This window comes from Arachis stenosperma, chromosome 2, assembly GCF_014773155.1.
Source record: "Arachis stenosperma cultivar V10309 chromosome 2, arast.V10309.gnm1.PFL2, whole genome shotgun sequence".
NCBI lineage: Eukaryota > Viridiplantae > Streptophyta > Magnoliopsida > Fabales > Fabaceae > Arachis > Arachis stenosperma.
This window is the reverse complement of record NC_080378.1, coordinates 95,001,087-95,028,029: the sequence shown is the minus strand read 5'-3', so window position 1 is coordinate 95,028,029 and position 26,943 is coordinate 95,001,087. Positions and strand designations below refer to the sequence as shown.

Here is a 26,943-nt window from a genome sequence, read left to right as displayed (position 1 = left end):
TTAAAGAAAGCAAGCAATAAAGAGAGACATTCATGACAAGGTTTGAGATCATAGGCTTTCTATCATAGTCATACAATGATTAATTCATCTTATCTAGTCAACTCCAACAAATAGGAAGAAAGTCAAACAAGACTAATCAATCATATCACAATAATAAACAAGAATTTATCTCATTTCGTCATCCCCAACATTGGAAGAAGGTATAAGTTATCTTCCATGAGAGAAAGTCAAACAAGACTAGTTAACCTCAATCCAAATGTACTAATCAACTTACTAATAGAATTAGCAAAAGATTAGAGTTAATGGAAATCATATTAACTAATAACTCTAGATCACCAACATTAGTTGGGTATTCATGACTCAAGATCACCTAATTACTCTTTCCAAGCCAAGAATGCTCAAAATCTACTCTAAAGCCCAACCAAGCATTTTGTCAAACACTTGGTGGGTACAAATGGAAAGCATGGTAAATGTGCAAGAATAGTAAAATCTACCAACTACAAATTGTAAGGAGGCAAGATCAACAACTCAAATTAACAATTAAAAGAACATCAAACATAAATTTCATAAAAGAGATCCAAATCCATCAAGAGTTCAACATCACAAAAGAGAACAAAAAGGGAAATTAACAAAAAAACAAAGAGAGTCAAGTAGTAGGAACAAGAAATTATGAAGGAACCAAGATGAAAACATGAAAATTGACCTAATCTAAGATGGAGATTAACCTAACCTAATTCTAGAGAGAAGAGGGAGCTTCTCTCTCTAGAAACTAACCTACATGATGCTACACTACCAAACAATTGCTCTCCCTTGCCCAAGCTTGAATTCTGCATGAAATGGCATCAGAAATGGGTTGGATTGGGCCCAAAATGAGCTACAAAATCGCTGGCCACAATTTCACTTTAGTGAACCACGTGCTCCATCGGCGTGCACACGTATAGTCCGTGTGCGCGTCCCTAGACGTCAGACAAATTTCATATTATTTTGAAGCCCCGGATGTTAGCTTTCCAACACAACTGGAACCGCCTCATTTGGGCCTCTATAGCTCAAGTTATGGTCGATTGAGTGGCAGGAGGTCAGGCTTGACAACTTTACGGTTCCTTCATTTCTTCATGAGTTCTCCCACTTACATGCTTTTCTCCTCACTTCTTCCATCCAATACTTGCCTTATGAACCTGAAATCACTTAACAAACATATCAAGGCATCGAATGGAATTAAAGTGAATTAAAATCACCAATTTTAGGGCCTAAAAAACATGTTTTCACATTTAAGCACAAATCAAGGGAGAATTGCAAAACCATGCTATTTCATTGAATAAATGTGAGAAAAGGTGATAAAATCCCCCAAATTAAGCCCAAGATAAACCACAAATCGGAGTTTATCAAATGTCCAATTATTAAAAATAATTAAATTTTAATTCAATCTCTTAAAAAATTATTTAAATGTTTAAATTTATTAAAAAACTATAGTATTAAAATTAAATTTATATACTTAAATAAGACAATAATTTTATGTCGTAAAACATAAACGAATACACCAACATATTTGTTAATTACTCAATACATTATATATGAGTTGCAAGCACTGCGCTGCTGGCGTATTTATAGAATGAGTGTAATATATATATATATATATATATATATATATATATATATATATATATATATATTATGCTAACAAGAATTTAAGGAGTGGAGTTATTATTTGATAAAAGTGGGTATAAATTTAGAGTACTCACTGAGTACATTTTAACTACTTTGATTGTTAGAATATAATTAGGATCAATTAGTATATCTGAATATTTATTATTATAAAATATTATTTTCGATTCAACGTGTCAAATTTAAATATAAAACTGTGCATCGCACCGTTTAACACTAGTAAAACAACAAATCGCACATCATGAGATAATGTATTGTATTGTATCACATCATACTTTATTTTCTCCCTAAACATCTAATGTTGTTTAGAGGCAAAAGCCAATATCTAGTAACTAACAAAATATCGAAATCTATAACCTATAGAAAGTTTAAGACTGCTGATAAATAGCACTAGTAGCAACCAAAGATACAGAAATTCTCCTTACAGGACGAGAGGACTTCTTCACATAAGAGGAATTCCACTCCCCACCATCTTGAGAATAATAGTCTATTGGATATTCACCACCAAAATCGCTCTTTCCATTTCCATTATCATCTTCTCCACAGCTACACTCACAGGAAGAATCACCACTCTTCTGACAACTTACACCACCATCTTCACAACCTTCCTGCACCTTTGCCACCAACACATTTTTCTTCTTCTCCCACCAGCCAAGTATCACCCCAAATGCGATCTCTGCCTCGAAGGGATTGAGCACTGGTTTCCCAAAAGTATCACCCCAATCAATCGATAACCGAGGATGAACAATCTGAATCCAAGCATCCACGGAGTCCTCAAACAATGTAATCCTTGCAGGGCTGATCTCAGACATCAAGAAAACAGTGTAAAGGAACCCTTTTTCCTTCATATTCTTTTCCAATCTCTCTAGAATCTTAGGGTTCCCTTGCCTACCCAAAGTCCCCAAAATAACACCCCAATTCCGAGCTTCCTCCCTCGCTTTCAAAATTGCACCTTCCTAGATTCCTTCATTCCCAAGTGATCATACTCTTCCAGAAACAACTTTCCAATGTAAGGGTCATACCTAAAAGCCTTAATCTCAGGATTAGCTATCATGATCGCCTCAAGATGAAACCTTCCATCACCTACAAATACTAAAATGCTATTCTCAGGATTCTCACTAAACGAATCCATTAATGAAACCTTGGGAGTAGTGCAGCAAAGAACCTCACCTGCCGAAAGAGGCTTGGACTGTGGTACCAAAACCCTAAACACTGTTTTCTCCAATTCCGACTTCACAGCCCTAATTGCAGATGCAAACTAAATAATACCACCTAATACGAGGTTCTGGGCACGAGATTCAAGGTTTAATTTAACAGTATCAACCAAATGGGAAACGTCGATTTTGATGACGACGAAGTCGTAGAGACAGGGGATGGTGGTGGAATCGATGGGGACAAGGCAGTTGTGGCCGTAGTGGATGAGGAGGTCGGCGGAGAGCGCAGCGGCGGAGAAGTTGTCGACACAACAAGTGCCGTAGGTGACATCACCGGCTGTCTTTCCCTTCCACCTCCCTCCGCTTCTCCCCAACCCACACCGAATCCGTTTTCAAGCCCACTTTCGGTGCTGGTTGGTGGACGAAATTGTGATCACAACAATAATGGCTCTTTGGCATGTGCCTAAAAACTAACTCAGCACTTTCTTTCCACAACTCCGTTCAACTTAACCAGCAAGTGTACTGGGTCATTCAAGTAATACCTTACGTGAGTAAGGGTCGATCCCACAGAGATTGTTGGTATGAAGCAAGCTATGGTCACCTTGTAAATCTCAGTTAGGAAGATTAAATTGGTTTATGGGTTTTCGAATAATTAATAATAAATAGAAAATAAAAAGGGATAGAAATACTTATGTAAATCAATAGTGGGAATTTCAGATAGGCGTGTGGAGATGCTAGAATCCTTTCGAATCTCTACTTTCTTATTGCTTTCATCCAATCCTTCTTACTCCTTTCCATGGCAAGCTGTATGTAGGGCATCACCATCATCAATGGCTACTTTTAATCCTCTCGGGAAAATGGTCCTATGCGCTGTCACTGCACGGCTAATCGTCTGGAGGCATCACCCTTGTTAATAGCTACATCCCATCCTCTCAGTGAAAATGGTCCAAATGCTCTGTCACAGCACGGCTAATCATCTGTCGGTTCTCAATCAGGTTGGAGTAGAATCCATTGATTCTTTTGCGTTTGTCACTAACGCCCAGCCTTCAGGAGTTTGAAGCTCGTCACAGTCATTCAATCCCGGGATCCTACTCGGAATACCACAGACAAGGTTAGAGTTTCCAGATCCCCATGAATGCCGCCATCTATCTAACTTATACCACGAAGATTCTGTTGGGGAATCTAAGAGATATGCGCCCGGCCTAAGGTAGAACGGAAGTGGTTGTCAGTCACGCGCGTTCATAGGTGAGAATGATGATGAGTGTCACGGATCATCACATTCATCAAGTTGAAGTGCAACGTATATCTTGGAATAAGAATAAAAGAGAATTGAATAGAAAGTAATAGTAATTGTATTGAAACTTGAGGTACAGCAGAGCTCCACACCCTTAATCTATGGTGTGCAGAAACTCCACCGTTGAAAATACATAAGTGAAAGGTTCAGGCATGGCCGAATGGCCAGCCCCCCAAAACGTGCTCAATGGCCTCCTAAGATGAAGAATAAAACAAAACTGAGACCAAAGATGAAACGTGGTCAAAAGACGTCTAATACACTAGTAAAAAGTCTTATTTATACTAAACTAGCTACTAGGGTTTACATGAGTAAGTAATTGATGCATAAATCCACTTCCGGGGCCCACTTGGTGTATGTTTGGGCTGAGCTTGATCTATCCACGAGCTGAGGCGTTTATTGGAGTTGAACGCCGAGTTATAGCGTGTTTCTGGCGTTCAACTCCGGGTTATGACGTGTTTCTGGCGTTTAACTCCAGACAGCAGCATGTACTTGGCGTTGAGTGCCACTTTACGTCATCAATTCCCAAATAAAGTATGGACTATTATATATTGCTGGAAAGCTCTAGATGTCTGCTTTCCAACGCCATTGAGAGCGCGCCATTTGGAGTTCTGTATCTCCAGAAAATTTATTTCGAGTGCAGGGAGGTCAGATTCCAACAGCATCAGCAGTCCTTTGTCAGCCTCCTATCAGAGTTTTGCTCAAGTCCCTCAATTTCAGCCAGAAATTACCTGAAATCACAAAAAAATACACAAACTCATAGTAAAGTCCAGAAATGTGAATTTAACATAAAAACTAATGAAAACATCCCTAAAAGTAGCTTGAACTTACTAAAAACTACCTAAAAACAATGCCAAAAAGCGTATAAATTATCCGCTCATCACAACACCAAACTTAAATTGTTGCTTGTCCCCAAGCAACTGAAAATCAAATAGGATAAAAAGAAGAGAATATACTATAAATTCCAAAATATCAATGAATAATAATTCTAATTAGATGAGCGGGACTTGTAGCTTTTTGCTTTTGAACAGTTTTGGCATCTCACTTTTTCCTTTGAAGTTTAGAATGATTGGCTTCTCTAGGAACTTAGAATTTTGGATAGTGTTATTGACTTTCCTAGTTAAGCATGTTGATTCTTAAACACAGCTACTTATGAGTCTTGGCTGTGGCCCTAAGCACTTTGTTTTCCAGTATTACCACCAGATACATAAATGCCACAGACACATAACTGGGTGAACCTTTTTAGATTGTGACTCAGCTTTGCTAGAGTCCCCAGTTAGTGGTGTCCAGAGCTCTTAAGCACACTCTTTTGCTTTGGATCACGACTTTAACCACTCAGTCTCAAGCTTTTCACTTGGACCTGCATGACACAAGCACATGGTTAGGGACAACTTGATTTAGCCGCTTAGGCCTGGATTTTATTTCCTTGGGCCCTCCTATCCATTGATGCTCAAAGCCTTGGACCCTTTTTATCCTTGCTTTTTGGTTTTAAGGGCTATTGGCTTTTTCTGCTTGCTTTTTCTTTTTCTTTCTATTTTTTTTGCCATATATATATATGTATATATATATATATATATATATATATATATATATATATATATATATATATATATATATATATATATATTCGCAAGCTTTCTTTTTCACTGATTTTTCTTGCTTCAAGAATCAATTTCATGATTTTTCAGATCATCAATAACATTTCTCTTTGTTCATCATTCTTTCAAGAGCCAACAGTTTTTAACATTCATAAACAACAAGATCAAAATTATGCACTGTTCAAGCATTCATTCAGAAAACAAAAAGTATTGTCACCACATCAATATAATTAAATTAAATTCAAGGATAAATTCGAAATTCATGTACTTATTGTTCTTTTGAATTAAAACATTTTTCATTTAAGAGAGGTGAAGGATTAATGGATTTTATTTATAGCTTTAAGACATAGTTACTACATACTAATGATCATGAAGTAGAGACACAAAACATAGATAAACTCAACATAAAAACCGAAAAATAGAAAGAAATAAGAACAAGAAATGAATCCACCTTAGTGGCGTCTTCTTCTTGAAGGACCAACAATGTCCTTAAGCTCTTCTATGTCCCTTCCTTGCCTTTGTTGCTCCTCCCTCATTGCTCTTTGATCTTCTCTTATTTCATGGAGAATGATGGAGTGCTCATGATGTTCCACCCTTAATTATTCAACATTGTGGCTCAAATCTTCTAAGGAAGTGTTGAGTTGTTCCCAATAGTTGTTGGGAGGAAAGTGCATCCCTTGAGGCATCTCAGGGATTTCTTAATGATGAGCTTCCTCATGCATCTCTTGAGAACCGTGAAGGGTCTCTCTTGCTTGCTCCATCCTCTTCTTGGTGATGGGCTTATCCTCTTCAATGAGGATGTCTCCTTCTATGATAACTCCAGCTGAGTAACATAGATGTCAAATAAGGTGAGGAAAAGCTAGCCTTGCCATGGTGGAGGGCTTGTCGGCTATTTTGTAGATTTCATTGGAGATAACCTCATGAACTTCTACTTCCTCTCCAATCATGATGCTATGAATCATGATGGCCCAATCCACAGTAACTTCAGATCGGTTGCTAGTGTGAATGATGGAGCGTTGAATGAACTCCAACCATCCTCTAGCTACAGGCTTGAGGTCCGGTCTTCTTAGTTGGACTGGCTTGCCTTTGGAGTCTCTCTTCCATTGAGCTCTTTCCACACATATGTCCATAAGGACTTGGTCCAACCTTTGATTAAAGTTGACCCTTCTAGTGTAGGGGCATTCATCTCCTTGCATCATGGGCAAGTGGAATGCCAATCTCACATTCTCCGGACTAAAATCTAAGTATTTCCCCCGAACCATTGTGAGATAGTTCTTTGGACTCGAGTTCATACTTTGATCATGGTTCCTAGTGATCCATGCATTGGCATAGAACTCTTGAACCATTAAGATTCCGACTTGTTGCATGGGGTTGGTTAGGACTTCCCAACCTCTTCTTCGGATTTCATGTCGGATCTCCGGGTACTCATTTTTCTTGAGCTTGAAAAGGACCTCAGGGATCACCTTCTTCTTTGCCACAACATCATAGAAGTGGTCTTGATGGCTCTTGGAGATGAATCTTTCCATCTTCCATGACTCGGAGGTGGAAGCTTTTGTCTTCCCTTTTCCTTTTCTAGAGGATTCTCCGGCCTTAGGTGCCATTGATGGTAATGGAAAAACAAAAAAGCTTATGCTTTTACCACACCAAACTTAAAATATTGCTCGCCCTCGAGCAAGAGAAGAAAGAAGAGAAGAAGAAGAAGAAGAAAATAGAGGAGAGTGAGGGGAGATGGATTCGGCCAAGGTAAAGGAGAGGGGGTAGTGTTGTGTGAAAATGAAGTAGAATGGAAGGGTAGATATAGGGAGAGGGGAGAGGGTAGGTTCGGCCATTTAGGGTGGGATTGGGTGGGAAAATATTTTTGAATTTTGAAGGTAGGTGGGGTTTATGGGGAAGAATGAATGGATGTGAGTGGTGAATAGGTGATTGAGAAGAGAGCTTGAGGTGATTGGTGAAGGGTTTTTGGGAAGTGTGACATGGGGAAGAGTAAAATAGGATTAGGAGGTAAGGTGGGAATATAGTAGGTGGGGATCCTGTGGGGTCCACAGATCCTGAGGTGATCCTGTGGGGTCCACAGATCCTGAGGTGTCAAGGAATTCCATCCCTGCACCTAATAGGCATGTAAAATGCCTTTGCATACCATTCTAGCGTTTAAACACCGAGTGGTGCACGTTCTGGGCGTTCAACGCCCACATGTAACATGTTTCTGGCGTTGAACGCCAGTTTCATGCTTGTTACTGGCGTTCAGCGCCAGCTTTTCTTCTAGGCACATTCCTGGCGTTCAGCGCTAGAATGTTGCTTGTTTCTGGCGTTCAGCGCCAATTTCATGCTCTGTTCTGGCATTGAACGCCAGACAGATGCTCCTTACTGGCGTTGAACGCCAGCCTGTGCTTCCTCCAGGGTGTGATTTTTCTTCTGCTGTTTTTGATTCTGTTTTTAATTTTTATATTTTTTTCGTGACTCCACATGATCATGTACCTAATAAAACACAAAATAACAATAAAATAAAATAAAAATTAGATAAATAAAATTGGGTTGCCTCCCAACAAGCGCTTCTTTAATGTCAATAGCTTGACAGTGGCTCTCATGGAGCCACAAGGTGATCAGGTCAATGTTGTATAGTCCCAACACCAAACTTAGAGTTTGGATATGGGGTCTTAACACCAAATCTAGAGTTTGGTTGTGGCCTCCCAACACCAAACTTAGAGTTTGACTGTGGGGGCTCTTTGGTGCACGAAATTGCAATCACACTTTTGCAACCCCGCACAACTAACCAGCAAGTGCACTGGGTCGTCCAAGTAATACCTTACGTGAGTAAGGGTCGATCCCACGGAGATTGTCGGCTTGAAGCAAGCTATAGTTATCTTGTAAATCTTAGTCAGGATATCAGAAATTATCAAGGTTGATTGTAAAAAGCAAAAGAACATGAAATAAGTACTTGTTATGCAGTAATGGAGAATAGGTTGAGGTTTTGGAGATGCTCCATCTTTTGAATCTCTGCTTTCCTACTGTCTTCTTCATCAAACACGCAAAGCTCCTTCCATGGCAAGCTGTATGTAGGGTTTCACCGTTGTCAATGGCTACCTCCCATCCTCTCAGTGGAAATGTTCAACGCACCCTGTCACGGCACGGCTATCCATCTGTCGGTTCTCGATCAGGCCGGAATAGAATCCATTGATTCTTTTGCGTCTGTCACTAACGCCCCGCCCTCAGGAGTTTGAAGTTCGTCACAGTCATTCAATCATTGAATCCTACTCAGAATACCACAGACAAGGTTTAGACCTTCCGGATTCTCTTGAATGCCGCCATCAGTTCTAGCTTATACCACGAAGATTCTGATTAAGGAATCCAAGAGATATCTACTCAATCTAAGGTAGAACGGAGGTGGTTGTCAGGCACACGTTCATAGTTGAGAATATGATGAGTGTCACGGATCATCACATTCATCCGGGTTAAGGACAAGTGATATCTTAGAATGGAAGCAAGCATGATTGAATAAGAAACAGTAGTAATTGCATTAATCCATCAAGACACAGCAGAGCTCCTCACCCCCAACCATGGGGTTTAGAGACTCATACCGTGGAAGGTACACAAAGAAACGTGTAAAGTGTCATGAGGTCCAGATACAATGTCAAAAGATCCTATTAATAGTGAACTAGTATCCTAAGGTTTACAGAAATGAGTAAATGACAGAAAAATCCACTTCCGGGCCCACTTGGTGTGTGCTTGGGCTGAGCATTGAAGCTTTCATATGTAGAGACTTTTTCTGGAGTTAAACGCCAGCTTTCATGCCAGTTTGGGCGTTTAACTCCAAGTTTTATGCCAGTTCCAGCGTTAAACGCTGGAAATTCTGAGGCTGATTTGCCACGCCGGTTTGGGCCATCAAATCTCGGGCAAAGTATGGACTATTATACATTGCTGGAAAGCCCAGGATGTCTACTTTCCAATGCCGTTGAGAGCGCGCTAATTGGGCTTCTGTAGCGCCAGAAAATCCACTTCGAGTGCAGGGAGGTCAGAATCCAACAGCATCTGCAGTCCGTTTCAGTCTTTGAATCAGATTTTTGCTCAAGACCCTCAATTTCAGCCAGAAAATACCTGAAATCACAGAAAAACACACAAACTCATAGTAAAGTCCAGAAAAGTGAATTTTAACTAAAAACTAATAAAAATATACTAAAAACTAACTAGATCATACTAAAAACATACTAAAAACAATGCCAAAAAGCGTATAAATTATCCGCTCATCACAACACCAAACTTAAATTGTTGCTTGTCCCCAAACAACTAAAAATTAAATAGGATAAAAAGAAGAGAATATACTATAAACTTCAAGCTATCAATGAAACTTAGCTCCAATTAGATGAGCGGGACTAGTAGCTTTTTGCTCCCGAACAGTTTTGGCATCTCACTCTATCCTTTGAAGTTCAGAATGATTGGCATCTATAAGAACTCAGAACTCAGATAGTGTTATTGATTCTCCCAGTTAAGTATAATGATTCTTGAGCAGCTATGTCATGAGTCTTGGCTATGGCCCAAAGCACTTTGTCTTCCAGTATTACCACCGGATACATACATGCCACAGACACATAATTGGGTGAACCTTTCCAGATTGTGACTCAGCTTTGCTAGAGTCCCCAATTGGAGGTGTCCAGGGTTCTTAAGCACACTCTTTTTGCCTTGGTTCACAACTTTATTTCTTTCTTTTTCTTTCTTTTTTTTTCAAAATTTTTTTTTGGCTTTCTCTGCTTTTTCTTGCTTCAAGAATCAAATTGATAATTTTTCAGATCCTCAATAACAGTTCTCTTTTTCCCTCATTCTTTCAAGAGCCAATAATTTTAACATTCTTAAAACAACAAATTCAAAAGACATATGCACTGTTCAAGCATTCATTCGGAAAACAAAAATTATTGTCACCACATCAAACTAATTCAACTAGTTTCAAGGATAAATCTCGAAATCCTGTACTTCTTGTTCTTTTGTGATTAAAGCATTTTTCATTTAAGAGAGGTGATGGATTCATAGGACATTCATAGCTTTAAGGCATAAAATTTCAATTTTATTAATTATGAATTAAGAACAAGACTCAAAGATAGATATAAGATGAGACTAAAAAAAGATAAAAATAGAAAACAAAAAAAAAACGCAAAAAATAGGCTCCTAATGATAGAGGTTTTCACAGAGTTAGGACTCAACAACCTTGATTTTGAGAAGTGGATGCTCCCTCAACTTGAGAAGAGAGCTTTTGGCGTTTCATCTCTTAGAGTTCACGCCCCTGCTTCTCTTGTTCCTTCAGCAATTTGCAGAGCATGCAGTTCTGATTCTGCTGTTCTTCCTTAAGTTGCTCCATAGTCTCTTGCAACTTGGTGATGGATGCTTCTAGGCTGGCCCAGTAGCCAATTTCAGGAAATTCAGGGAGGAACTCCTGCGCCCTCCTTTTGATAGAGTTGTCTTGCATTTGTCCTTCCATTGACTTCTTGGTGATTGGATGTTCAATGGGTATGAATTCATCTACTCCCATCTTCACCCCAGCCTCTTTACAAAGCAAGGAGATCAAGCTTGGGTAAGCTAGTTTGGCTTCAGTGGAATTCTTATTTGCAATTGTGTAGATCTCACAAGCAATCACATGATGAACCTCCACTTCTTTTCCAAGCATAATGCAATGAATCATCACTGCTCTCTTGATAGTGACCTCAGAACGGTTGCTAGTGGGTAGTATGGAACGCCCAATAAAGTCTAGCCAACCTCTTGCAATTGGTTTGAGGTCTCCCCTCTCGAGTTGGTTTGGGACACCCTTAGAATTGGTTATCCACTTAGTTCCAGGGAGACATATGTCCTCTAGAACTTGATCCAACCCTTTATCTGCTCTCACCATCCTCCTATTAAAGGATTCAGGATCATCTTGCAGTTGAGGCAGTTTGAAGATTTCTCTTATTTTGTCCAGATGGAAGTACATAACTTTCCCTCTGACCATGGTTCTGTAGGTATGGTAAGCAGTTTCAGTCATTCTCTGCTTATCTGTTAACCACAGATTTGAGTAGAATTCCTGAACCATGTTCCTTCCCACCTTTATCTCGGGATTGGTTAGAACTTCCCATCCTCTGTTTCGAATTTGCTCTTGGATCCCCGGATATTCATCTTCTTTCAGATCAAATTTAACTTCCGGGATCACTGACCTCAGACCCATTATCTTGTGATAATGGTCTTCATGTTCTTTGGTTAAGAACTTCTCTTGATTCCAAAGATTCTTTGGATTATTTTCTTTCTTTCCTCTTAAATTGGTTTGTTTTCCCTTAGGAGCCATGATCTTGATGAATCTAGGCTTAGTGATCACGGAAAAGCACACCAAACTTAGAGGTTTGCTTGTCCTCAAGCAAAAGAAAGGAAGGAAGAGAGAGAGAGGAGAAGCAAATTCGAATGGTGTGGGCAATTAGGGGTCCAAACGTGTATTTATAAGGTGGGGGGGAAGAGATTTCGAAAAAAAAAAAAGTTTGAAAGAAGATTTGAGAAGATATGGAAAGAATTTGAGAGAAGGGTGAGTTTTTGAACAAGATTTGGGATTGATTTTGAAGAATGATTTTAGATTTTTGAAAATTTGAAAGTGAATGATGAATGGTTGAGATATGATTTTGTAGAAAAGTATGGGTAAGAAAAGGAAAGTTTGAAAAAATTTGGTTTGAAAACAAAATTGTGGTCCCCCCACCTTTCTGGCGTTAAACGCCCAGAATGGCACCCATTCTGGCGTTTAACGCCCATTTGTTGCCCCTTTTGGGCATTTAACGCCCAGCCAGGTGCCCTGGCTGGCGTTAAACGCCAGAATTCCTTTATCACTGGGCATTTTTCTAAACGCCCAGGATGCTGCACACCTGGCGTTAAACGCCCAGAATGGTGCCCATTCTGGCGTTTAACGCCCAAAATGGCACCTTTACTGGCGTTAAACGCCCAGAATGGTGCCCATTCTGGCGTTTAACGCCCAAAATGCCCCTTACTGGCGTTTTTTCGCCAGTAAGCTCTTTTTCTCTGCTTTTTGAGCTGAATCCTTCTGTAACCCTGTGAATTCCTTCATTTTTGATACTTGCCTCTGTAAAAACAAATCATATAACCTCCTAATGACTGGGTTGCCTCCCAGCAAGCGCTTCTTTACTGTCTTTAGCTGGACCTTTACTGAGAATCACTCAAGTCTCAGTTTTGAGCATTCCTGCTCAAAATTGTTTTCAAGATAATGCTTGACTCTCTGTCCATTAACAATGAACTTTTTGTCAGAATCAATATCCTGAAGTTCAACATATCCATATGGTGACACTCCTGTAATCACATACGGACCCCTCCACCGGGATTTAAGTTTTCCTGGAAACAATTTGAGCCTAGAGTTGAAGAGCAGAACTTTTTGTCCTGGCTCAAAGACTCTGGTTGACAACTTCTTGTCATGCCACTTCTTTGCCTTTTCCTTATAAATTTTTGCATTTTCAAAGGCATTGAGTTTGAACTCCTCTAGCTCATTTAACTGGAGCAATCTTTTTTCACCAGCTAACTGAGCATCCATGTTTAGGAATCTGGTTGCCCAGTAGGCTTTATGTTCCAGTTCCACGGGCAGATGACAGGCCTTCCCATACACCAGTTGGTATGGAGAGGTTCCTATAGGAGTCTTGAATGCTGTTCTGTATGCCCACAGAGCATCATCCAAGCTCTTTGCCCAATCCTTTCTTCGGGCTATCACAGTCCGTTCTAGGATTCTTTTTAGCTCTCTGTTAGAGACTTCAGCTTGCCCATTTGTCTGTGGATGATACGGAGTTGCCACTTTGTGGCTAATTCCATATCTAACCATAGCAGAGTATAGCTGTCTATTGCAGAAATGAGTGCCCCCGTCACTGATTAGTACTCTGGGAACACCAAACCTGCTGAAGATGTGTTTCTGGAGGAATTTCAGCACGGTCTTGGTATCATTAGTGGGTGTAGCAATTGCTTCTACCCACTTAGATACATAGTCCACTGCCACCAGAATGTAAGTGTTTGAGTATGATGGTGGGAATGGACCCATGAAGTCAATTCCCCATACATCAAACAATTCTATCTCTAATATCCCTTGTTGAGGCATGGCATATCCGTGAGGCAAGTTACCAGCTCTTTGGCAGCTGTCACAGTTACGCACAAACTCTCGGGAATCTTTATAGAGAGTAGGCCAGTAGAAGCCACATTGGAGGACTTTAGTGGCTGTTCGCTCACTTCCAAAATGTCCTCCATACTGTGATCCATGGCAATGCCATAGGATCCTTTGTGCTTCTTCTCTGGGTACACATCTGCGGATCATTCCGTCTGCACATCTCTTAAAGAGATATGGCTCATCCCATAGGTAGTACTTGGCATCTGAAATTAATTTCTTTCTTTGCACTCTGCTGTACTCCTGGGGTATGAACCTCACAGCTTTGTAGTTTACAATATCTGCAAACCATGGAGCTTCCTGAATGGAAAAGAGTTGCTCATCTGGAAAAGTCTCAGAAATCTCAGTAGAAGGGAGGGACGTCCCAGCTACTGGTTCTATTCGGGACAGATGATCAGCTACTTGGTTCTCTGTCCCTTTTCTGTCTCTTATTTCTATATCAAACTCTTGCAGAAGCAACACCCATCTTATAAGCCTGGGTTTTGAATCCTGCTTTGTGAGTAGGTATTTAAGAGCAGCATGGTCAGTGTACACAATCACTTTGGATCCCACTAGATAAGATCTAAACTTGTCAATGGCATAAACCACTGCAAGTAATTCTTTTTCTGTGGTTGTGTAATTCTTCTGTGCATCATTTAGAACACGGCTAGCATAATAAATGACGTGCAGAAGCTTGTTATGCCTCTGTCCCAACACTGCACCAATGGCATGGTCACTGGCATCACACATTAATTCAAATGGCAATGCCCAATCTGGTGCAGAGATGACTGGTGCTGTGACCAGCTTAGCTTTCAGGGTCTCAAACGCCTGCTGACACTGTGTGTCAAACACAAATGGCGTGTCAGCAGCTAGCAGGTTACTCAAAGGTTTTGCAATTTTCGAAAAATCCATTATGAACCTTCTGTAGAATCCTGCATGCCCCAGAAAGCTTCTGATTGCCTTAACATTGGCAGGTGGTGGTAATTTTTCAATTACCTCTACCTTTGCCTTATCCACCTCTATTTCCCTGCTTGAAATTTTGTGCCCAAGGACAATTCCTTCAGTCACCATAAAGTGACATTTTCCCAGTTTAAAACCAGGTTAGTCTCTTGGCACCTTTTCAGGACAAGTGCTAGGTGATTAAGACAGGAGCTGAATGAGTCTCCATATACTGAGAAGTCATCCATGAAGACTTCCAGGAATTTCTCCACCATATCAGAGAAGATGGATAGCATGCATCTCTGAAAGGTTGCAGGCGCATTACACAGACCAAAAGGCATCCTTCTGTAGGCAAACACGCCAGAAGGGCAAGTAAATGCTGTTTTCTCTTGGTCCTGAGGATCTACTGCAATTTGGTTGTAACCTGAATAGCCATCCAAAAAGCAGTAATAATCATGACCAGCTAGTCTTTCTAGCATTTGGTCTATGAAAGGTAAAGGAAAATGATCCTTTCTGGTGGCTGTATTGAGCCTTCTGTAGTCAATACACATACGCCACCCTGTGACTGTTCTTGTAGGAACCAGTTCATTTTTTTCATTATGAACCACTGTCATGCCTCCCTTTTTGGGGACAACTTGGACAGGGCTCACCTAGGGGCTATCAGAAATAGGATAAATAATCCCAGCATCTAGTAATTTAGTGACCTCTTTCTGCACCACCTCCTTCATGGCTGGATTTAGCCTCCTCTGTGGTTGGACCACTGGTTTGGCATTATCCTCCAACAGGATCTTGTGCATGCATCTAGCTGGGCTAATGCCCTTAAGATCACTTATGGACCACCCAAGAGCTGTCTTGTGTGTCCTTAGCACTTGAATCAGTGCTTCCTCTTCCTGTGGATTCAAAGCAGAGCTTATAATCACTGGAAAAGTGTCACACTATCCTAGAAATGCATACTTCAGGGATGGTGGTAGTGGTTTGAGTTCAGGTTTGGGAGGCTTATCCTCCTCCTGAGGAATTTTCGAAAATTCCTCTGTTTCCTGTGGTTCTTCTTGATCAGGCTGAGCATCCTTGAAGATGTCTTCAGGCTCTGATTCTAGGCTTTCAGTCATATTGATCTCTTCCACCAAAGAGTCAATAATGTCAGCGCCCATGCAGTCATTTGGTGTGTCTGGATGCTGCATAGCTTTCACAGCATTCAACTTGAACTCATCCTCATTGACTCTCAGGGTTACTTCCCCTTTTTGTACATCAATGAGAGTTCGTCCAGTTGCTAGGAAAGGTCTTCCTAGAATGAGAGTTGCACTCTTGTGCTCCTCCATTTCCAGTACCACAAAGTCAGTTGGAAAGGCAAATGGTCCAACCTTGACAATCATATCCTCTATTATGCCTGATGGATGTTTAATGGATCCATCAGCAAGTTGGAGGCATATCCGGGTTGGTTTGACTTCTCCAGTCAACCCAAGCTTTCTGATAGTGGATGCAGGTATTAGATTAATGCTTGCTCCAAGATCACATAGGGCTGTCTTGGTGCAAGCGCCTTCTAATGTGCATGGTATCATAAAGCTTCCTGGATCTTGAAGCTTTTCTGGTAAGCTTTTTAGAATGACTGCACTGCATTCTTCAGTGAGAAATACTTTTTCAGTTTCTCTCCAATCTTTCTTATGACTTAAGATCTCTTTCATGAACTTAGCATAAGAAGGTATTTGCTCAAGTGCCTCTGCAAACGGAATCTTTATTTCAAGAGTCCTTAGATAGTTTGCAAAGTGGGCAAATTGCTTATCCTGTTCCGCTTGGCGGAGTTTTTGAGGATAAGGCATCTTGGCTTTATAGTCTTCAACTTTAGATGCTGCAGGTTTATTCCTTATAGAAGTGGTTGAAGAAGCCTTATTAGAGGGATTACTGTCAGCACTCTCAGGTGTCTGATCTCCCCTTGGCGTCTGAACGCCAGGATTGGGTGGAAAATGGGCGTTTAACGCCAATTTTTCCCCCTTTTCTGGCGTTTGAACGCCAGAACTGGGCAGGGAATGGGCGTTTAACGCCAGCTTTCCCTCCCTTTCTGGCGTTTGAACGCCACTAGCATTCCTCTCTGGGCTCTTACTGTCCTCAGAGGGATTTTGAACAGTGGTTTGGTTATCCTCTGTCAATTGTTCCTTATTTGACTTTTTGCTCTTTTGAGTGGTGTTATCCAGTGTCTTCCCACTCCTCAATTGAACTGCTTGACATTCCTCTGTTATCTGTTTAGATATTTGCTATTTTGCTTGATTCAACTGCAGTTCTATGTTCTTGTTAGCAACTTTAGTTTCATGAAGCATCTCCTTAAATTCTGCTAACTGTTCTGTAATCAGGAGCAATTGTTGATTAAGCTCAATCATCTGTTCTTGAGGATTAGGATCAGTGGCTACTGCCATGACTTCCTCTTTTAGGGAGAACTCATTGCCAGAGTACAAATATTGATTTCTAGCAACAGTGTCTATGAGCTCTTGAGCCTCTTCAATTGTCTTCCTCATGTGTATAGATCCACCAGCTGAGTGGTCTAAAGACATCTGAGCTTTTTCTGTAAGCCCATAGTAGAAGATGTCTAACTGTACCCACTCTGAAAACATTTCAGAGGGGCATTTTCTTAGCATACCTCTATACCTCTCCCAAGCATTATAAAGGGATTCATTATCCTCTTGTTTAAAGCCTTGGATGTCCAGCCTTAGCTGTGTCATCCTCTTTGGAGGGTAAAAATGATTCAGGAATTTGTCTGATAACTGTTTCCATGTCTTTATGCTTGCTGTAGGTTGGTTATTCAACCACCTTTTAGCTTGATCTTTTACAGCAAATGGAAACAGTAATAGTCTGTAGACATCCTGATCCACCTCTTTATCATGTACTGTGTCAGCAATTTGTAAGAACTGTGCCAGAAACTCAGTAGGCTCTTCCTGTGGAAGACCGGAATACTGGCAATTTTGCTGCACTATGATAATGAGTTGAGGATTTAGCTCAAAGCTGCTTGCTTTGATGGGAGGTGTACAGATGCTACTCCCATATGCAGCTGTAATGGGGTTAGCATATGACCCCAGAGTCCTTCTGGACTGATCAATCCCACTTAGGTCCATAGTGGATAAAGGGAACTGATATGGATTGCAAATAGATAATTTTGTTTTTTTTTTTGAATTAACCGAAAAAATAAAAATAAAAATAAAATAAAAACAAATGGAAAATAAAATAAAAAAAATTCGAAAATTAAAAGAAAATGAGATCAAAGCAAATTGAAAAGTGAATCAGTTGGTTAATTAAAAAGATTTTGAGATTAGCAATTAGAAAGATATGATTGAAAAAAATTTTATGAAAAAGATTTGATTTTTGAAAAGAGGAAAGAGAAAAACAACAAAATGACACCAAACTTAAAATTTTTAGAAAATCAAACACTAATTTTCGAAAATTTTTAAGAGAACAACACAAAGAGGACACCAAACTTAGAACTTTTACGGATCAAAAAGGGACTAAGGACATGCAAAATCGAAAATTAAAAGAAAAGCAAAAGCATGCAATTGACACCAAACTTAAAATATGAAACTAGACTCAACTAAAAGACTCTAAACCAATAAAAACAAAACAGTCCTAATCTAAGTAACAAGATAAGCCGTCAGTTGTCCAAACTCGAACAATCCCCGGCAACGGCGTCAAAAACTTGGTGCACGAAATTGCAATCACACTTTTGTAACCCCGCACAACTAACCAGCAAGTGCACTGGGTCGTCCAAGTAATACCTTACGTGAGTAAGGGTCGATCCCACGGAGATTGTCGGCTTGAAGCAAGCTATGGTTATCTTGTAAATCTTAGTCAGGATATCAGAAATTATCAAGGTTGATTGTAAAAAGCAAAAGAACATGAAATAAGTACTTGTTATGCAGTAATGGAGAATAGGTTGAGGTTTTGGAGATGCTCCATCTTTTGAATTTCTGCTTTCCTACTGTCTTCTTCATCAAACACGCAAAGCTCCTTCCATGGCAAGCTGTATGTAGGGTTTCACCGTTGTCAATGGCTACCTCCCATCCTCTCAGTGGAAATGTTCAACGCACCCTGTCACGGCACGGCTATCCATCTGTCGGTTCTCGATCAGGCCGGAATAGAATCCATTGATTCTTTTGCGTCTGTCACTAACGCCCCGCCCTCAGGAGTTTGAAGTTCGTCACAGTCATTCAATCATTGAATCCTACTCAGAATACCACAGACAAGGTTTAGACCTTCCGGATTCTCTTGAATGCCGCCATCAGTTCTAGCTTATACCACGAAGATTCTGATTAAGGAATCCAAGAGATATCTACTCAATCTAAGGTAGAACGGAGGTGGTTGTCAGGCACACGTTCATAGTTGAGAATATGATGAGTGTCACGGATCATCACATTCATCCGGGTTAAGGACAAGTGATATCTTAGAATGGAAGCAAGCATGATTGAATAAGAAACAGTAGTAATTGCATTAATCCATCAAGACACAGCAGAGCTCCTCACCCCCAACCATGGGGTTTAGAGACTCATACCGTGGAAGGTACACAAAGAAACGTGTAAAGTGTCATGAGGTCCAGATACAATGTCAAAAGATCCTATTAATAGTGAACTAGTATCCTAAGGTTTACAGAAATGAGTAAATGACAGAAAAATCCACTTCCGGGCCCACTTGGTGTGTGCTTGGGCTGAGCATTGAAGCTTTCATATGTAGAGACTTTTTCTGGAGTTAAACGCCAGCTTTCATGCCAGTTTGGGCGTTTAACTCCAAGTTTTATGCCAGTTCCAGCGTTAAACGCTGGAAATTCTGAGGCTGATTTGCCACGCCGGTTTGGGCCATCAAATCTCGGGCAAAGTATGGACTATTATACATTGCTGGAAAGCCCAAGATGTCTACTTTCCAATGCCGTTGAGAGCGCGCTAATTGGGTTTCTGTAGCTCCATAAAATCTACTTCGAGTGCAGGGAGATCAGAATCCAACAGCATCTGCAGTCCGTTTCAATCTCTGAATCAGATTTTTGCTCAGGACCCTCAATTTCAGCCAGAAAATACCTGAAATCACAGAAAAACACACAAACTCATAGTAAAGTCCAGAAAAGTGAATTTTAACTAAAAACTAATAAAAATATACTAAAAACTAATTAGATCATACTAAAAACATACTAAAAACAATGCCAAAATGCGTATAAATTATCCGCTCATCACTCTTCTTGACTCTGAACTGAGAGAAGCTCTTCATGCTTACTCTCTTTTGTCACAGAGGGATGGCTCTGTGCCTTAAACACAAGGTAGTCCCCATTCAATTGAAGGACTAATTCACCTCTGTTGACATCTATCACAGCTCCTGCTGTGGCTAGGAAAGGTCTTCCAAGGATGATGCATTCATCCTCTTCCTTCCTAGTGTCTAAGATTATGAAATCAGCAGGGATGTAAAGGCCTTCAACCTTTACTAACACGTCCTCCACTATTCCATAAGCTTGTCTTAATGACTTGTCTGCCAATTGTAATGAGAACAAGGCAGGTTGTACCTCAATGATCCCCAGCTTCTCCATTACAGAGAGTGGCATAAGATTTATCCCTGACCCCAAATCACATAGAGCTTTTTCAAAGGTCATGGTGCCTATGGTACAAGGTATTAAGAACTTGCCAGGATCTTGTCTCTTTTGAGGTAAAATTTTCTGAATTCAGGTGTCTAGTTCACCAATGAGCAAGGGAGGTTCACTTTCCCAAGTCTCATTGCCAAACAACTTGGCATTCAGCTTCATGATAGTCCTAAATATTGAGCAACTTGCTCTCCAGTCACATCTTCATCCTCTTCAGAGGAAGAATAGTCTTCAGAGCTCATGAATGGTAGAAGGAGATTTAATGGAATCTCTATGGTCTCTATATGAGCCTCAGATTCCTTTGGATCCTTAATAGGAAACTCCTTCTTGCTTGAGGGACGTCCCAGGAGGTCTTCCTCACTAGGATTTTCATCCTCCTCCTCCCTTGTGCATTCGGCCATATTGATTATATCAATGGCCTTGCACTCTCCTTTTGGATTCTCTTTTGTATTGCTTGGGAGAATACTGGGAGGAGTTTCAATGACTTTCTTACTCAGCTGGCCCACTTGTGCCTCCAGATTTCTGATGGAGGATCTTGTTTCACTCATGAAACTGAAAGTGGCCTTTGACAGATCAGAGACTAGATTGGCTAAATTAGAGGTGTTTTGTTCAGAATTCTCTGTCTGTTGCTGAGAAGATGATGGAAAAGGCTTGCCATTGCTCAGCCTATTGCGTCCACCATTGTTAAAGCCTTGTTGAGGCTTTTGTTGATCCTTCCATGAGAAATTTGGATGATTTCTCCATGATGAGTTGTAGGTGTTTCCATAAGGTTCACCAATGTAATTAACCTCTGCCATGGCAGGGTTCTCAAGATCATAAGCTTCTTCAGAAGTTGCCTCTTTAGTATTGTTGGATGCATGTTGCCATCCATTCAGATTTTGAGAGATCATGTTGACCTGTTGAGTCAACACTTTGTTCTGAGCCAATATGGCATTTAGAGCATCAATTTCAAAAACTCCTTTCTTCTGAGGTATCCCATTATTCAGGGAATTCCTCTCAGAAGTGTACATGAATTGGTTGTTTGCAACCATGTCAATGAGTTCTTGAGCCTCTTTAGGCGTTTTCTTTAGGTGAATAGATCCACCTGCAGAATGGTCCAATGACATTTTTGAAAATTCAGATAGACCATAATAGAATATATCTAATATGGTCCATTCTGAAAATATGTCAGATGGACATCTTTTGGTCAGCTGCTTGTATCTTTCCCAAGCTTCATAGAGGGATTCACCATCTTTTTGTTTGAAGGTTTGAACATCCACTCTCAGCTTGCTCAGCTTTTGAGGAGGAAAGAATTTATCCAAGAAGGCTGTGACCAGCTTATCCCAGGAGTCCAGGCTATCCTTAGGTTGTGAATCCAACCATATTCTCGCTCTGTCTCTTACAACAAAAGGGAAAAGCATGAGTCTGTAGACTTCAGGATCAACTCCATTCGTCTTTACAGTCTCACAGATCTGTAAGAACTCAGTTAAAAATTGATAAGGATCTTCAGATGGAAGTCCATAAAACTTGCAGTTTTGTTGCATTAAAGCAACTAGTTGAGGCTTAAGCTCAAAGTTGTTGGCTCCAATGGCAGGAATGGAGATGCTTCTTCCATCAAATTTGGACGTTGGCTTTGTGAAGTCACCAAGCATTCTCCTTGCATTATTATTATTTTCGGCTGCCATCTCCTTCTCTTGTTCAAAAATTTCTGAAAGGTTGTTTCTGGATTGTTGTAATTTAGTTTCTCTTAGTTTCCTTTTCAGAGTCCTTTTAGGTTCAGGATCAATTTCAACAAGAGTGCCCTTTTCCCTGTTTCTGCTCATATGAAAGAGAAGAAAACAAGAAAAGAAGAGGAATCCTCTATGTCACAGTATAGAGATTCCTTTATGTTAGTCGAAGAAGAAAGGGGAGAAGAATGTAGAAGAGTGGGTTCGGATATTTAGATGGAGAGATGTGAAGAGAAGTGTTAGTAATTAAATAATTAAATAGAATAAGAAAAGAGAGGGGAAATTTCGAAAATAATTTTGAAAAAGGGGTTAGTATTTTCAAAAATTAAAAGATAAGATAGAATTAAAATTAAAACAATTAATTAATTAAAAAGAATTTTTTTTTTGAAAAAGAGAGAGGTATTTTCGAAAATTAGAGAGGGAAAAGTAGTTAGGTGGTTTTGAAAAAGATAAGAAACAAACAAAAAGTTAGTTAGTTGATTGAAAAAAATTTGAAATCAAATTTGAAAAGATAAGAAGATAAGAAGTTTAGATAAGATATTTTGAAATCAAATTTTGAAAAAGATAAAGTTTTTGAAAAAGATAAGATAAAAGATAAAAAGATTTAATTTAAAAATTTGAAATTATTTACTTCACTAAGAAGAAACTACAAGATAAGATTCTAGAACTTAAAGATTGAACCTTTCTTAACAAGAAAGTAACAAACTTCAAATTTTTGAATCAATCACATTAATTGTTAGCATATTTTCAAAAATATGATATAAAAGATAAGAAAAAGATTTTGAAAAATAATTTTTAAAATTTTCGAAAATAAGAGAGAAAAAAAATGGAAAAGATATGATTTTTGAAAAAGATTTTGAAAAGATAAGATTTTTAAAATTGAAATTTTGACTTGACTTGTAAGAAACAACTAATTTTAAAAATTTTTGACCAAGTCAACCCAAAATTTCGAAAATTTAGAGGGAAATAAGGAAAAGATATTTTTTTTAATTATGAGAGAGAAAAATAACAAAAATACTCAATGCATGAAATTTTTAGATCAAAACAATGAATGCATGCAAGAATGCTATGAATGTCAAGATGAACACCAAGAACACCTTGAAGATCATGATGAACATCAAGAACATAATTTTGAAAAATTTTTTATGCAAAGAAAACATGCAAGACACCAAACTTAGAAATCTTTAATGCATGGACTCTAACAAACGAAAAATGCATATGAAAAACAACAAACAACACAAAACAAGAAAACATCAAGATCAAACAAGAGGACTTATCAAGAACAACTTGAAGATCATGAAGAACACTATGAATGCATGGAATTTTCGAAAAATGTAAGAAAAATTTTTAAAGCATGCAATTGACACCAAACTTAAAACATGACACAAGACTCAAACAAGAAACACAATATATTTTTTATTTTTATGATTTTATGATTTTTTTTGGATTTTTATTAATTTTTTTCGAAAATAAAGTTAAAAAAAACGAAAAAGAAAAGAAAAATTTTTGAAAAAGATTTTTGAAAAGAAAATTACCTAATCTGAGCAACAAGATGAACCGTCAGTTGTCCAAACTCGAATAATCCCCGGCAACGGCGCCAAAAACTTGGTGGACGAAATTGTGATCACAACAATAATGGCTCTTTGGCATGTGCCTAAAAACTAACTCAGCACTTTCTTTCCACAACACTGTTCAACTTAACCAGCAAGTGTACTGGGTCATCCAAGTAATACCTTACGTGAGTAAGAGTCGATCCCACAGAGATTGTTGGTATGAAGCAAGCTATGGTCACCTTGTAAATCTCAGTTAGGCAGATTAAATTGGTTTATGGGTTTTCGAATAATTAATAATAAATAGAAAATAAAAAGGGATAGAAATACTTATGTAAATCAATAGTGGGAATTTCAGATAGGCGTGTGGAGATGCTAGAATCCTTTCGAATCTCTACTTTCTTATTGCTTTCATCAAATCCTTCTTACTCCTTTCCATGGCAAGCTGTATGTAGGGCATCACCATCATCAATGGCTACTTTTAATCCTCTGGGGAAAATGGTCCTATGCGCTGTCACTGCACGGCTAATCGTCTGGAGGCATCACCCTTGTTGATAGCTACATCCCATCCTCTCAGTGAAAATGGTCCAAATGATCTGTCACAGCACGGCTAATCATCTGTCGGTTCTCAATCAGGTTGGAGTAGAATCCATTGATTCTTTTGCGTTTGTCACTAACGCCCAGCCTTCAGGAGTTTGAAGCTCGTCACAGTCATTCAATTCCGGGATCCTACTCGAAATACCATAGACAAGGTTAGACTTTCCGGATCCCCATGAATGCCACCATCTATCTAGCTTATACCACGAAGATTCTGTTGAGGAATCTAAGAGATATGCGCCCGGCCTAAGGTAGAACGGAAGTGGTTGTCAATCACGCGCGTTCATAGGTGAGAATGATGATGAGTGTCACGGATCATCACATTCATCAAGTTGAAGTACAACGTATATCTTGGAATAATAATAAAAGAGAATTGAATAGAAAGTAATAGTAATTGTATTGAAACTTGAGGTACAGCAGAGCTCCACACCCTTAATCTATGGTGTGCAGAAACTCCACCGTTGAAAATACATAAGTGAAAGGTTCAGGCATGGCCGAATGGCCAGCCCCCCAAAACGTGCTCAATGGCCTCCTAAGATGAAGAATAAAACAAAACTGAGACCAAAGATGAAACGTGGTCAAAAGACGTCTAATACACTAGTAAAAAGTCTTATTTATACTAAACTAGCTACTAGGGTTTACATGAGTAAGTAATTGATGCATAAATCCACTTTCGGGGCCCACTTGGTGTATGTTTGGGCTGAGCTTGATCTATCCACGAGCTGAGGCGTTTATTGGAGTTGAACGTCGAGTTATAGCATGTTTCTGGCGTTCAACTCCGGGTTATGACGTGTTTCTGGCGTTTAACTCCAGACAGCAGCATGTACTTGGCGTTGAGCGCCACTTTACGTCATCAATTCCCGAATAAAGTATGGACTATTATATATTGCTGGAAAGCTCTGGATGTCTACTTTCCAACGCCATTGAGAGCGCGCCATTTGAAGTTCTGTAGCTCCAGAAAATCTATTTCGAGTGAAGGGAGGTCAGATTCCAACAGCATCAGCAGTCCTTTGTCAGCCTCCTATCAGAGTTTTGCTCAAGTCCCTCAATTTCAGCCAGAAATTACCTGAAATCACAGAAAAACACACAAACTCATAGTAAAGTCCAGAAATATGAATTTAACATAAAAACGAATGAAAACATCCCTAAAAGTAGCTTGAACTTACTAAAAACTACCTAAAAACAGTGCTAAAAAGCGTATAAATTATCCGCTCATCACTGGTGTTTCGTTTTTGGCACCGCTAAACGGGTTGTACGTGAGTACCCTTAAGTGAGGAAGGTAGAAGGTGGCCGAGTAAGTTTCAGAAAATTTAAGAAAAAAAAGGGTTTACAGAAGATTAGAGAGGGAAGAAGGTTGATTGGTCGATGGAGGTGGAGCAAGCTAAGCCAAAGCCAACGCCGAAGCGGTTTGTGAAGAACCAAATCCTCGATTCCATCCTCAACGACGCGGCCCTCAACGCTGCCATCTCCGTTCTCCCTCACAACTACAACTTCAAGGTCTACAAATGCGTTTGGCGCATTCTTTCCCCCGGCGCCAAGCATGTTGCCCTTCAGTTCCCCGAGGGCCTCCTCATGTACTCCCTTCCTCTCTCCGACATCTTCACTGCCTTCGCCGCCATGACCATAAACACCTTAAAACATAAATTCACTCAATTTATTTTTTTGACTCTAGATAAGTTATATTTTTTTCAGTTAAAACCTTGCATGTTGTTTTTTCGTTAACAAACATTTGCATGTGTTATTGGTTCCTTTTCTGATAGTGTGAAGGAATTTCACTTGGCTTCAATCTATTGAAATCCAAAATTTTAAAATAAAAGAAAATTTAGGTACTTCAAAAGTTTTTTTTTGAATAAAGAAAAACTCAACACACTAAAGCAGAGTAATATAAAAAAATAATGTAAAAATAAAAATGGCTAATCCATTGTCATCTACGACATTGTCATTAACAACTACATGGATTAGCACTAAATCATTGTTTGTATACCAAAAATTCTGGTATATAGAAAATATCTTATCCTCAAATGTTTCATTTTTATGTACTAATATAATTTATATATCTATTTAATTTTATAATGTCAAATTATTAAAATTAATTAAATTTTAATTCAATCTCTTAAAAAATTATTTAAATGTTTAAATTTATTAAAAGACTGTAGTATTAAAATTAAATTTATATACTTAAATAAGACAATAATTTTATATCGTAAAACATAAACGAATACACCAACATATTTGTTAATTACTCAATACATTATATATGAATTGTAAACACTGCCCTGCTGGCGTATTTATAGACTAAATTTGAGTATATATATATATATATATATATATATATATATATATATATATATATATATATTATGCTAACAAGAATTCAAGGAGTGGAATTATTATTTGATAAAAGTGGGTATAAATTTAGAGTACTCACTGAATATATTTTAACTACTTTGATTGTTAGAATATAATTAGAATCAATTAGTATATCTGAATATTTATTATTATAAAATATTATTTTCGATTCAACGTGTCAAATTTAAATATAAAACTGTGCATCGCACCGTTTAACACCAGTAAAACATCAAATCGCACATCATGAGATGATGTATTGTATTGTGTCATATCATACTATGTTTTCTCCCTAAACATCCAATGTTGTTTAGAGGCAAAAGCCAATATCTAGTAACTAACAAAATATCAAAATCTATAACCTATAGAAAGT

The 26,943-nt window shown here is 39.0% G+C and overlaps 1 pseudogene; it reads right to left on the bottom strand.

Annotated features, from left to right (window-relative positions):
- Positions 1–2,030: 2,030 nt before the first annotated feature.
- LOC130963205 (uncharacterized) lies at positions 2,031–11,797 on the bottom strand (annotated as a pseudogene).
- Between the last annotated feature and the right edge of the window lie 15,146 nt (positions 11,798–26,943).